Raw genomic sequence first — 12,054 nt, 5'->3', positions numbered from 1 at the left:
GGTTTGGGAACCTATTCTCATGGGTCCTGCAATGGATGGCAGATATATTCAAGTTCCTGGGAGCTTTGCTAGCAATGGTCCTGCTAGGAGTCTGTGTTATCAAGATAATCATCACACAGGCCATTGGGATGAAAATTATGGTCGATGTCGAGCCAGGCTGGAAGCCCAGAGACCTGACAGATGAGGAGATAAAAGACTTTGTGAAGGCCAGTGAATTTGCACCAGAAGGAACAAAATTCACTTATCCCAAGAAACAAAGAAGGTACGAAGGCAAATGGATTTACTGCAGTCCAAATGGACAATGTCAGTTGATGACCTGGAACAAAGATGAGCATGTGAAAACAGCAGGAAGCTTGAAAGGGGTGATAAAGATATGGACACCAAAATTGCATACCTTCACGCCTTCTTGTGTAAACCCAGGAGACGATGAGCAAGAAGCTGAGGAATCAAAGAAACTGAATATAAAGGAGGAAGTAGGAGTGGTCAATGAACCGACCAGAGGGGGGAGTGTAGAGGAGGTGCCAGATATGACCTGCACCCCTGCCCCCCATTGCGAGTTGCCAGTATGGTACTTGCCGTGGTACGTGACGTATGAGGAGCAAATGAACCAACAGAGAGCCACACTGGGACTCTGCCCCTTGTACGTAAGGAGATCAATACTGGTTGAAGCAGCCATAACGCGACAACCCTGGGCTGCACAATACCCTATCAGACAGCCATACCAGCCACTGATACGGAATGAGGAATACCTGCACACGGTCCACGAGGAGTCCCCTAAAGCTTTAATGGAAGGCCAATGAAAATAAACCAAGGGCCTGAGCAGCCCCGAAAACAAACAGATTTGGCTACTGAAAGCACGAATGCCAGTACTAGTAACCGCAAGGATAATGATAATGGATGCAGGGGAGAGACACTGTTAAGACATAAGAGAATGGTGCCATAAGGCAAGATGGAAGTAACCGCCCTGTTGAATGTGTGTAAATAAGCTTAAAATACAAGATGCTAAGAAATCGATACTGCTTGCAATGCTTAGTAGAAGAGTAGAGTGGCAAGCGCCAACCATATATCTACCTCAATACTGCACAATGTAAACGTGCGACTCCATTTTGTGAAAGCCGAAATGTACGCAGGCGGCCAAAGGCCTGACAGGCCGAGTTTAGAAACCCAGCAAAGACCAGAGAAGGAGCGGAATCGAAACTCAACAAAGAGAGGCTTATGCCAGGGAGATCGAGGTCAACCAGAGAAGGGGAGGTGAACATGAGCTCACGAGACTCCAACTACAGAGAATACCAGCCCGCCCATGAAGGTCAAGATAAGAGAGGCCCATGTAGGTGGCCGAGCGCACACAGAATTAAATACACAAAAGGCTGGAAACTGAAGCAGATTCACAGTGAACCAACACGTGACCAGACTGGAGCAAAGATGTACCACCGCCTGATGTCATCCAGAACCAGGAGGGTGCCATAACTTTTCCTGATAAGAGACTACAGATCCGAGGCCATACCCAGCTTACTAATTGACACACAGCCCTAAAACACTGATTGATGGAAGGGAGGAAGGGTGAATCTTGGGACACTAGGCACCTGGGTGTCTACTCTAAAGCTGCTAATTAAAATGGAGATTTATGTTTAGGGGTGTAACTTGCCCAATCACAAGAGACTATGTAATCTAGGGTCCTATGGACACTGTAACCAATGAGTCGTCGTACTTGTAGTGACGTCAATCACGTGTGGTGTAGAGGGAAGGGCGTAGACGCCCACCCAATAAGAGTTATCCAATCCACTTGCATTATTTCCATATACAGTTATAGCACCTATACTTAAGTTACCTTTCCCAACCAATTGTATTGCATGATGATTTTTTGTAGAATTAGACGTCAATGATGACGGATTTTGCCCATAAAAGAGGCTGTTGGACTAATGTTCGAGGAAGTCGGGGTAAGGCAGGTGTTCGTGATGCTGCTGATTTCCATAAGCTGATGTATGTATCATTAAACGGACTTCCCTTTGCCAATTTACTGAGTCCTGATTATTGATCCTTGCCGGAGTATGTGAATCCTGCACTCTGTCCTCGCATGGTGCAGCTGTCTTGTATTACTAGTTTTCGAGGGTGAGTACTGACCAATGGGCCCGTCAGTAATTTCATCTCCTCATCAACATGGGTGTGTCCAGGATGGAGTTAGATGGTGCATCTACATTGGTTGGGACCAGATTAAACATAAAACAGGATGACCACTTGCGTTAGTGTGAATTAACCCCAGGGAGGTAGGGGATGCAAATTACCATAGGTGCATTCAGGCCAAGATATCTTGCACCCCCACAATAAAAAGGAATGGTCGTGTTCCAGGAGGGGCTAGATGGTGCCTCTACATTGGTTAACCAAAGTAAACACAAAACAGGATGTCCACTTGTGTCAGTGTAAATTAACAACAGGAAGGCAGGGGATGCGAAATACCATAGGTGTGTTCAGACCATGATATCTTGCACCACCCATAATCAAAAGGTATGGGGGTGTTCCGGGAGGGGCTAGATGGTGCCTCTACATTGGGTTAGGACCAGAGTAAACACAAAACAGGATGACCACGTGTGTCAGTGTGAGTTAACCCCAGAGCAACAGGGTATGCGAATTACCAGAGGTGCGTTCAGGCCATGATATATTGCACCCCCACAATCGCAAAGTATGGGGGTGTGCAGGAAGGGGTTTGATGGTGTATCTACATTGGTTGACACCAGAGTAAACATAAAACAGGATGACCACTTGCGCTAGTGTGAGTTAACCCCAGGGAAGTAGGGGATGCAAATTACCATAGGTGCGTTCAGGCCATGATATCTTGCACCTCCCACAATCAAAAGGTATGGGGGTGTTCTGGGAGGGGCTAGATGGTGCCTCTACATTGGTTAGGACCAAAGTAAAAACAAAGCAGGATGACCACTTTTGTCAGTGTAAATTAACCACAGGAAGGCAGAGGTATGGGGGTGTTCTGGGAGGGGCTAGATGGTGCCTCTACATTGGTTAGGACCAAAGTAAACACAAAGCAGGATGACCACTTGTGTCAGTGTAAATTAACCACAGGAAGGCAGACGATGCAAATTACCATAGGTGTGTTCAGACCATGATATCTTGCACTCCCACAATCAAATGTTATGGGGATGTCCAAGGAGGGGATAGATGGTGCCTCTACATTGGTTGGGACCAGATTAAACATAAAACAGGATGACCACTTGTGTCATTGTGAGTTAACCCAAGGGAGACAGGGTATGCGAATTGCCATAATACATGTAGGGGTACTGCTGGTGTCTCTCGATGCATATATATGGGGTGAAAATGGGGTAGAAATAAAAAAGTCAACATTTAGGGGGTCACAGTAATTGGGGCGCAGTAATCACATAGATCCGTCTTGGAAGCAGACACAGAATTGATATTTGTAGCTGTAAGGGGAAGGGGGGCTTTCAATTGGAAATGCCCCATTGTAGTGTGTGATGGCTAAATGCATGCAGAAGAACAGCACTGCTGAGGACAAAAGGAAAGTCATTACGCAGACTCTGACTAGTCTGCATTTCATCCCCATAAAAATAGCCCAAAATTTCACAGAGGGGGCTGGAGCCTCATTAACCCAATGGTGTTGTATCCATGACATAGGGCATCCCATACCAGTCACTTGCATCATGTGCACAGTGTAGCAAGCCGAGATGACCAGGGAGCTTAACAAAAATTGGTTGATAGTGCAAGAGCTAAAACATAGATAAGGATGGGAGGGGCAGAGTGGGAAGGAAATGGAAACAGACAGGCGACTACCGTACTAGCCCTGACGACATTTCTGGTAGAGCCGGAGAAAATAAAAGGTGATGCAGAGGGGTACAGAAAGGGAGGGGAGGAACAAAACAAGAGACTATCGTACTAGACCTGACAACATTTCAGATAGTGCTTGAGGGCGGGCGGAGGAAAAAAAACAAGTAAGGGGAGGGGGCAGGAGACAAACGAAGTTGTTATCATACTAGGTTCAGGGACAAATCTGATAGAATAATTGCATAGAAGAAAGTAAAGAGAGGAGGGGAGGAGATAGGAAAAGGGAGAAAGGGAGAGGAGGAGGGAACAGAGAGTAAGCAGTCAAAAAGAGTGGAGAAGCAAGAGAGGGGAGCAAATACAATTGCAGAAGTCAGTATGAACACATAATGTTGCAAGCCTGTATACAAGATGAAGATGGGAACAGCATGATTCAGGGCCACCATGAGAAAGGGTGATGCACTGTGAATCAATAAAGTCCATAAAAGTCAAATCCAGCATTGGCCACAAGACGGTGATGGTGAAACCAAAATATATCAGGACAGACTCCTGCGGAAGTAGGCTGGGGGGTGGGGCATGGAAGAATCAAGCAAAACAGGCAACACCTGTGTGCAAGAAGGCGAGAAGGGGGGGCACAAGGGAACATCACAGGTGGACCAGAGGGGTGGGGATGGCCTGTGAGGACAGAGGGAGTAAACACATGCTGGTGCATGCTTACCTGCTACCTGAGCAGGGGTTCGGGCCCTGGATCCTCATGGTCCAGACAGGTCCAAACATAAATTGCCCTTTTCTTTGACTGCCCCTCGATTCGGACGCCTGGGCGAGAGACACCCTTGATCTAAGACTTAAGAGCAGGAAGGAAGAGGCAGGGCTAAAACGGTGGGTAGACGTGGCTTAGGCCAGGCATGGCTTAGGCCAGGTGACCAAGATCCACTTTTTCCCCAAGTAGGGAAAAAGAGCTGCAATAAGGGAGGCACCAGGTGGGTGGGGCTTGCTAAGTGGGGAAAAAGAGCGGCAACCAGGAAAGTACCAGGTGGGCGGGTCTTAGGCCAAGTGTCCAAGATCTCCTTGCACCTGCTCCCCGTCTGCAAAGGAAAAGAGGCCAGAGGGCTCCTTAAATAAGGAAAAAGAGCGGCAACCAGGAAGGCACCATGTGGGCGGGGCTTGCTAAGTGGGGAAAAAGAGTGGCAACCAGGAAGGCACCAGGTGGGCGGGACTTAGGGCAGGCAACCAAGATCCGCTTGTACCTGCTCCCCATTTGCAAAGGAAAGAGGCTGGAGGGCTCCTTAAGTAGGGAAAAAGAGCAGCAACCAGGAAGGCACCATGAGGTTGGGGCTTGCTAAGTGGGGAAAAAGAGCGGCAACCAATAGGCACCAGGTGTGTGGGGTTTAGGCCAGGTGACCAAGATCCACTTGCACCTGCTCCCCATCTGCAAAGGAAAGGAGACTAGAGGGCTCCTTAAGTAGGGAAAAAGAGTGGCAAACAGGAAGGCACCAGGTCGTCGGGGCTTAGGCCAGGTGACAAAGATCCACTTGCACCTGCTCGCATCTGCAAAGGAAAAGATGCTGGAGGGCTCCTTAAATAGGGAAAAAGAGCAACAACCAGGAAGGCACCAGGTGGGCGGGGCTTGCTAAGTGGGGAAAAAGAGCGGCAGCCAGGAAGGCAGGGGCTTAGGCCAGGTGACTGTTAGGCAGAATCACAAGCAGTACCCTTTGGGAACACTCCATACAATTAAGACTACAAGTATAAGTACAATTTCACCTTTGGTACAAGCCTGAACTACACATAATGTGGTAGCAGTGGCTGAGCAGCCAGACTTATCTCAAGAGTGAAGTGAGCAGTACAAGAGGTTGCACAAAGGGGCAGCAATCACAGTGGTTCAAACAAACAGTTACTCAAGATTTCTTGTTAAAGGAATATACATTTATTTACACAGTCAGTTGGAAAAGATTCCACTAGTAAGAGCAGCTCAATATCATAATCTAATATACTACAATAGACAAACAATCAGTTTCTGAACAAGTTCAGCTCCCCTGAAGTGGGAGCAAAATGGCACGTCAGTTACTTAAAACAGGGGTAAAAAGACAAGGTTAAAAGAATTAAAACACAAATGCTTTCAGAGGTAGGGCAAATAGTTTCAGTTCACTTTAACCAGCAACTCAATTCAATAGGCCTGGGCCAAAGTCAATGGTTCAGAGTCTTGGATAGGATAGCACAGTTCTGAGAGTAAACGGTTAAGTCTTTGCCACAGTTTTTAGAAGTAGTTGGTCGGACAAAAAGTTATATGTCGGTTTAGGGAAGGACACGCCTTCAAATTTGGGAAAGTTTCACAAACTTTCACCTCGGCAGAAAGGATTTCTTGACCGCACTTGCACAGTACCTTTTAAATGAATAAGAGCTGTAGCTGAGGCAGTTGTTCCTGGCAGTTCCTGCAGATCTCGCTGTTCCTGAGCTTCAGTCATGGGGACAAGAAGGAGGACATTGGGAGGTTCCTGTACTGCCCAGGGAAGAGGCCACAAGCTTGGCAAAACATTGGTTTAAGGTATGAGTGCCCTAAAGACCACAAACTGGTATCCTTCTCACTGGCTATCCGGTTTTCAACAGCACTCTGAAGAATATTCGACCAGTATAGAGACGGTGTCCAGGTGACTTGCAAGTTGGCTGTTCCCACCAAACTCAATGGAAGAAGCTAACCTTGAAGGGCTTCTCGGTCGATGGAGTTTCAGGCAATTCGGACCTGCAGCAGGGCTTCACCGGTGGACCAGGATTTGCAGCAGTCGTCTTCCTTCAGCTCGTCTTCGGTTCTTTTGTTCCAGTGGTCGACTGTACTTTCCAAGTTGTAGAGGCCTGCTTTTAAACAGTTTCCCCCATTTATTCCAGCCTAGCTGTCACTCACCCAGCAGGGTGGCTGTCCTTGCCAGACAGCCAGCCGGCCAATAACGCAAGAGTGCATACATGTCTCCTAGAAGACTAAGCAAAGGGAGTTTCGGGCACCACCCCCACATCCTGTCCACCCCAGACACTCAGGCGCCAATAGGAGGACTTCAGCACTGAAGCTCGCCAAAGGCCAACGAACAAAGGGACCAAAACTGGTTTGGCACGCAGAGACAAACACTAGAAGGACCTTTCCTAAAAGAAACAGTGAAAAAAGTTGACTGGAGTCTGTTTTTACAGATAGGTCTTGGGCACCATATTGAAAAATATTGCTGCCTCGATTTTTAGCTACCGCTGTTCGAGTTCGGGAAAAATCATGGCTGGTGGTAGTTTGTTCTAAACCACTTCCACCAGCCATTTCAAGAGGGAAAGGGTAACATTTGACTGTTACATGAGTGTTTGGTCTCAGGGGATGCTAGGCAACCGCTCCTGCACTCTATAGGAAGACAGTGTGTGCTGGGTCTGTACATTTTAAAAGACTAGTAAAGTCAATTTAACTTTACATGCTCTGGGAGATGGTAGTCAGTCCCAGTGAAGGTATTTAAACCTTGGGAAGTCTGAAAGACATCCCTGTGCCACTGCACTGAAGGTGTTGTGTGACATACAAGAAAAAGATGATGCCTAGTGAGTTGTTTTAAAACTCCATATCCAAAGAACACAAAAACAAAACACACATCAAAATACAAGAAAGAGTGGTAAAAAAGGCTCACACTCTTTCCAGGTAAAAATTAAAATCCTAGAAATCCAGCAAAGTTGCTGGGGGTCTCAAAAGGTAAGGGAAATTAGCACATTCTTGAGAATTCTCCTTAACAGTGACCAAGATCCACTTGCACCTGCTCCCCATATGCAAAGGAAAAGAGGCTGGAGGGCTCTTTAAGTAGGAAAAAAGAGCAGCAAACAGGACGGCACCATGTGGGCGGGGTTTGATAAGTGTGGAAAAAAAGCGGCAACCAGGAAGGCACCAGGTGGGCGGGGCACAGGCCAGGTGACCAAGATCCACCTGCACCTGCAACCCATCTGCAAAGGAAAAGAGGCTGGAGGGATCCTTAAGAGTGGAAAAAGACAGGCAACCAGGAAGGCACCAGGTGGGTGGCAGGGCATGCTAAGTAGAGAAAAAGAGCGGCAACCAGGAAGCAACCAGGTGGACGGGACGTAGGCCAGGTGACAAAGATCCACTTGCACCTGCTCCCCATCTGCAAAGGAAAAGAGGCTGGAGAGCTCCTTAAGTAGGCAAAAAGAGCGGCAACCAGGAAGGCACCAGGTGGGCGGGGATTGCTTAGTGGGGAAAAAGAGCAGCAACAAGAAAGGCACCAGGGGGCGGGGCTTAGGTCAGGTGACCAAGATTCACTTGCACCTGCTCCCCATCTGCAAAGGAAAAGAGACTGCAGGGCTCCTTCAGTAGCGTAAAAGAGCAGCAACCAGGAAGTTACCAGGTGGGCGGGGCTTAGGCCAGGTGACCAGGATCCACTTGCACCTGTTCCCCATTTGCAAAGGAAAAGAGGCTGGAAGGTTCTTAAGTAGGGAAAAAGAGCGGGAACGAGGAAGGCACCAGGTGGGCGAGGCTTGTTAAGTGGGGAAAAATAGTGGCAACCAGGAAGGCAACAGGTGGGTGGGGCTTAGGCCAGGTGACAAAGATCCACTTGCACCTGCTCCTCATCTGCAAAGGAAAAGAGACTGGAGGGCTCCTTAAGTAGGGAAAAAGAGCGGCAACCAGGAAGGCTCCAGGTTGGCAGTGCTTGCTTAGTGGGGAAAAAGAGCGGCAACCAGGAAGGTACCAGGGGGGCGGGGCTTAGGCCAGGTGACCAAGATTCGCTTGCACCTGCTCCCCATCTGCAAAGGAAAAGAGGCTGCAGGGCTACTCAAGTAGGGAAAAAGAGCGGCAACCAGGAAGGCACGAGGTGGGTGGGGCTTGCTAATGTGGAAAAAGATTAGCAACCAGGAAGACAAAAGGTGGACGGGGCTTAGGCCAGGTGACCAAGGTCCACATGCACCTGTTCCCCATCTGCAAAGGAAAAGAGGCTGGAGGGCTCCTTAGGAAGGGAAAAAGAACGGCAAGCAGGATGACACCAGGAGGGTGGGGCTTGCTAAGTGGGGAAAAAGAGCGGCAAACAATAAGGAACCAGGTGGGTGAGGCTTAGGCCAGGTGACCAAGATCCACTTGCACCTGCTCCCCATCTGCAAAGGAAAGGAGGCTGGAGGGCTCCTTAAGTAAGGAAATAGAGTGGCAACCAGGAAGGCACCAGGTGGGCGGGGCTTGCTAAGTGGGGAAAAAGAGCGGCAACCCGGAAGGCACCAGGTGGGTGGGACTTATGCCAGGTGACCAAGATCCACTTGCACCTGCTCCCCATCTGCAAAGAAAAAGAGACTGTAGGCCTCCTAAAGTAGAGAAAAAGAGCAGACACCAGGAAGGTGCCAGGTGAGCAGGGCTTGTGAAGTGGTGAAAAAGAGCAGCAACCAGGAAGGTACCAGGTGGGCAGGCGGGACCTAGGCCTGGTGACCAAGATCCACTTGCACCTGCTCCCCATCTGCAAAGGAAAATAGGCTGGGGGGCTCCTTAAGAAGGTAAAAAGAGCTGCAACCAGGAAGGAGCCAGGTGGGCGGGTCTTGCTAAGTACAGAAAAAGAGCGGCAACCAGGAAGCAACCAGGTGGACGGGACGTAGGCCAGGTGACAAAGATCCACTTGCACCTGCTCCCCATCTGCAAAGGAAAAGAGGCTGGAGAGCTCCTTAAGTAGGCAAAAAGAGCGGCAACCAGGAAGGCACCAGGTGGGCGGGGATTGCTTAGTGGGGAAAAAGAGCAGCAACAAGAAAGGCACCAGGGGGCGGGGCTTAGGTCAGGTGACCAAGATTCACTTGCACCTGCTCCCCATCTGCAAAGGAAAAGAGACTGCAGGGCTCCTTCAGTAGCGTAAAAGAGCAGCAACCAGGAAGTTACCAGGTGGGCGGGGCTTAGGCCAGGTGACCAGGATCCACTTGCACCTGTTCCCCATTTGCAAAGGAAAAGAGGCTGGAAGGTTCTTAAGTAGGGAAAAAGAGCGGGAACGAGGAAGGCACCAGGTGGGCGAGGCTTGTTAAGTGGGGAAAAATAGTGGCAACCAGGAAGGCAACAGGTGGGTGGGGCTTAGGCCAGGTGACAAAGATCCACTTGCACCTGCTCCTCATCTGCAAAGGAAAAGAGACTGGAGGGCTCCTTAAGTAGGGAAAAAGAGCGGCAACCAGGAAGGCTCCAGGTTGGCAGTGCTTGCTTAGTGGGGAAAAAGAGCGGCAACCAGGAAGGTACCAGGGGGGCGGGGCTTAGGCCAGGTGACCAAGATTCGCTTGCACCTGCTCCCCATCTGCAAAGGAAAAGAGGCTGCAGGGCTACTCAAGTAGGGAAAAAGAGCGGCAACCAGGAAGGCACGAGGTGGGTGGGGCTTGCTAATGTGGAAAAAGATTAGCAACCAGGAAGACAAAAGGTGGACGGGGCTTAGGCCAGGTGACCAAGGTCCACATGCACCTGTTCCCCATCTGCAAAGGAAAAGAGGCTGGAGGGCTCCTTAGGAAGGGAAAAAGAACGGCAAGCAGGATGACACCAGGAGGGTGGGGCTTGCTAAGTGGGGAAAAAGAGCGGCAAACAATAAGGAACCAGGTGGGTGAGGCTTAGGCCAGGTGACCAAGATCCACTTGCACCTGCTCCCCATCTGCAAAGGAAAGGAGGCTGGAGGGCTCCTTAAGTAAGGAAATAGAGTGGCAACCAGGAAGGCACCAGGTGGGCGGGGCTTGCTAAGTGGGGAAAAAGAGCGGCAACCCGGAAGGCACCAGGTGGGTGGGACTTATGCCAGGTGACCAAGATCCACTTGCACCTGCTCCCCATCTGCAAAGAAAAAGAGACTGTAGGCCTCCTAAAGTAGAGAAAAAGAGCAGACACCAGGAAGGTGCCAGGTGAGCAGGGCTTGTGAAGTGGTGAAAAAGAGCAGCAACCAGGAAGGTACCAGGTGGGCAGGCGGGACCTAGGCCTGGTGACCAAGATCCACTTGCACCTGCTCCCCATCTGCAAAGGAAAATAGGCTGGGGGGCTCCTTAAGAAGGTAAAAAGAGCTGCAACCAGGAAGGAGCCAGGTGGGCGGGTCTTGCTAAGTACAGAAAAAGAGCGGCAACCAGGAAGGCACCAGGTGGCGGGGGCTTAGGCCAGGTGACGAAGATTCACTTGCACCTGACTCCATTTGCAAAGGAAAAGAGGCTGGAGGGCTCCTTAAGTAGGGAAAAGAGCGGCAACCAGGAAGGCACGAGGTGGTCGGGGCTTTCTAAGTGGGAAAAAAGAGTGGAAACCAGAAAGGCATCAGGTGGGCGGGGCTTAGACCACGTGACCAAGGTCTACTTGGACCTGCTCCCCATCTGTAAAGGAAAAGAGGAGGCTGTAGGGCTCCTTAAGTATGGAAAAAGAGTGGCAACCAGGTACGCACTAGGTTGTCAGGGCTTGCTAAGTGGCGAAAAAGAGTGGCAACTAGGAAGGCACCATGTGAGCAGGGCTTAGGCCAGGTGACCAAGATCCACTTATCCCTCTACCATCTGCAAAGGAAAGGAGGCTGTAGGGCTCCTTAAGTAGGGAAAAAGAGTCGCAACCAGGAAGGCACCAGGTGGTCGGGGATTGCTAAGTTCGGAAAAAGAGTGGCAACCAGATAGGCACCGAGTGAGCGTGGCTTAGGCCAGGTGAGCAAAATCCACTTGAACATGATCTCTATCTGGAAAGGAAAGGAGGCTGAATGGCTTCTTAAGTAGGGAAAAAGATGGGCAACCAGGAAGGCACCAGGTGGTGGGGCTTGCTAAGTGGGGATAAAAAACGGCAACCAGATAGGCATCAGGTGGGTGGGGCTTGGTTCAGGTGACCAAGAACCACTTGCACCTGCTCGCCATCCGCAAAGGAAAAGAGGCTGGAGAGCTCCTTAAGTAGCGAAAAATAGCGGTAACCAGGAAGGCACCAGGTGGGACGGGCTTGCTAAGTGGGGAAAAAGAGCGCCAATCAGGAAGGCACCAGGTGGGTGGGGCTTATGCCAGGTGACCAAGATCCACTTGCACCTGCTCACCATCTGCAAAGAAAAAGAGGCTGGAGAGCTCCTTAAGTAAAGAAAAACAGCGGCAACCAGGAAGATGCCATGTGGGCAGGGCTTGCGAAGTGATGAAAAAGAGCGGCAACCAGGAAGGCACCAGGTGGGCGGGACATAGGCCCCGTGACGAAGATGCACTTGCACCTGCTTCCCATCTGCAAAGGAAAAGAGGCAGGAGGGCTTCTTAAGTAGGGAAGAATAGCGGCAACCAGGAAGGCTCCAGGTTGGCAGGGCTTGCTTAGTGGGGAAAAAG

This window comes from Ambystoma mexicanum, chromosome 5p, assembly GCF_040938575.1.
Source record: "Ambystoma mexicanum isolate Mex_15411 chromosome 5p, UKY_AmexF1_1, whole genome shotgun sequence".
Classification (NCBI taxonomy): domain Eukaryota; kingdom Metazoa; phylum Chordata; class Amphibia; order Caudata; family Ambystomatidae; genus Ambystoma; species Ambystoma mexicanum.
The sequence above is the reverse complement of the archived record's forward strand: the minus strand, read 5'-3'. Positions refer to the sequence as shown.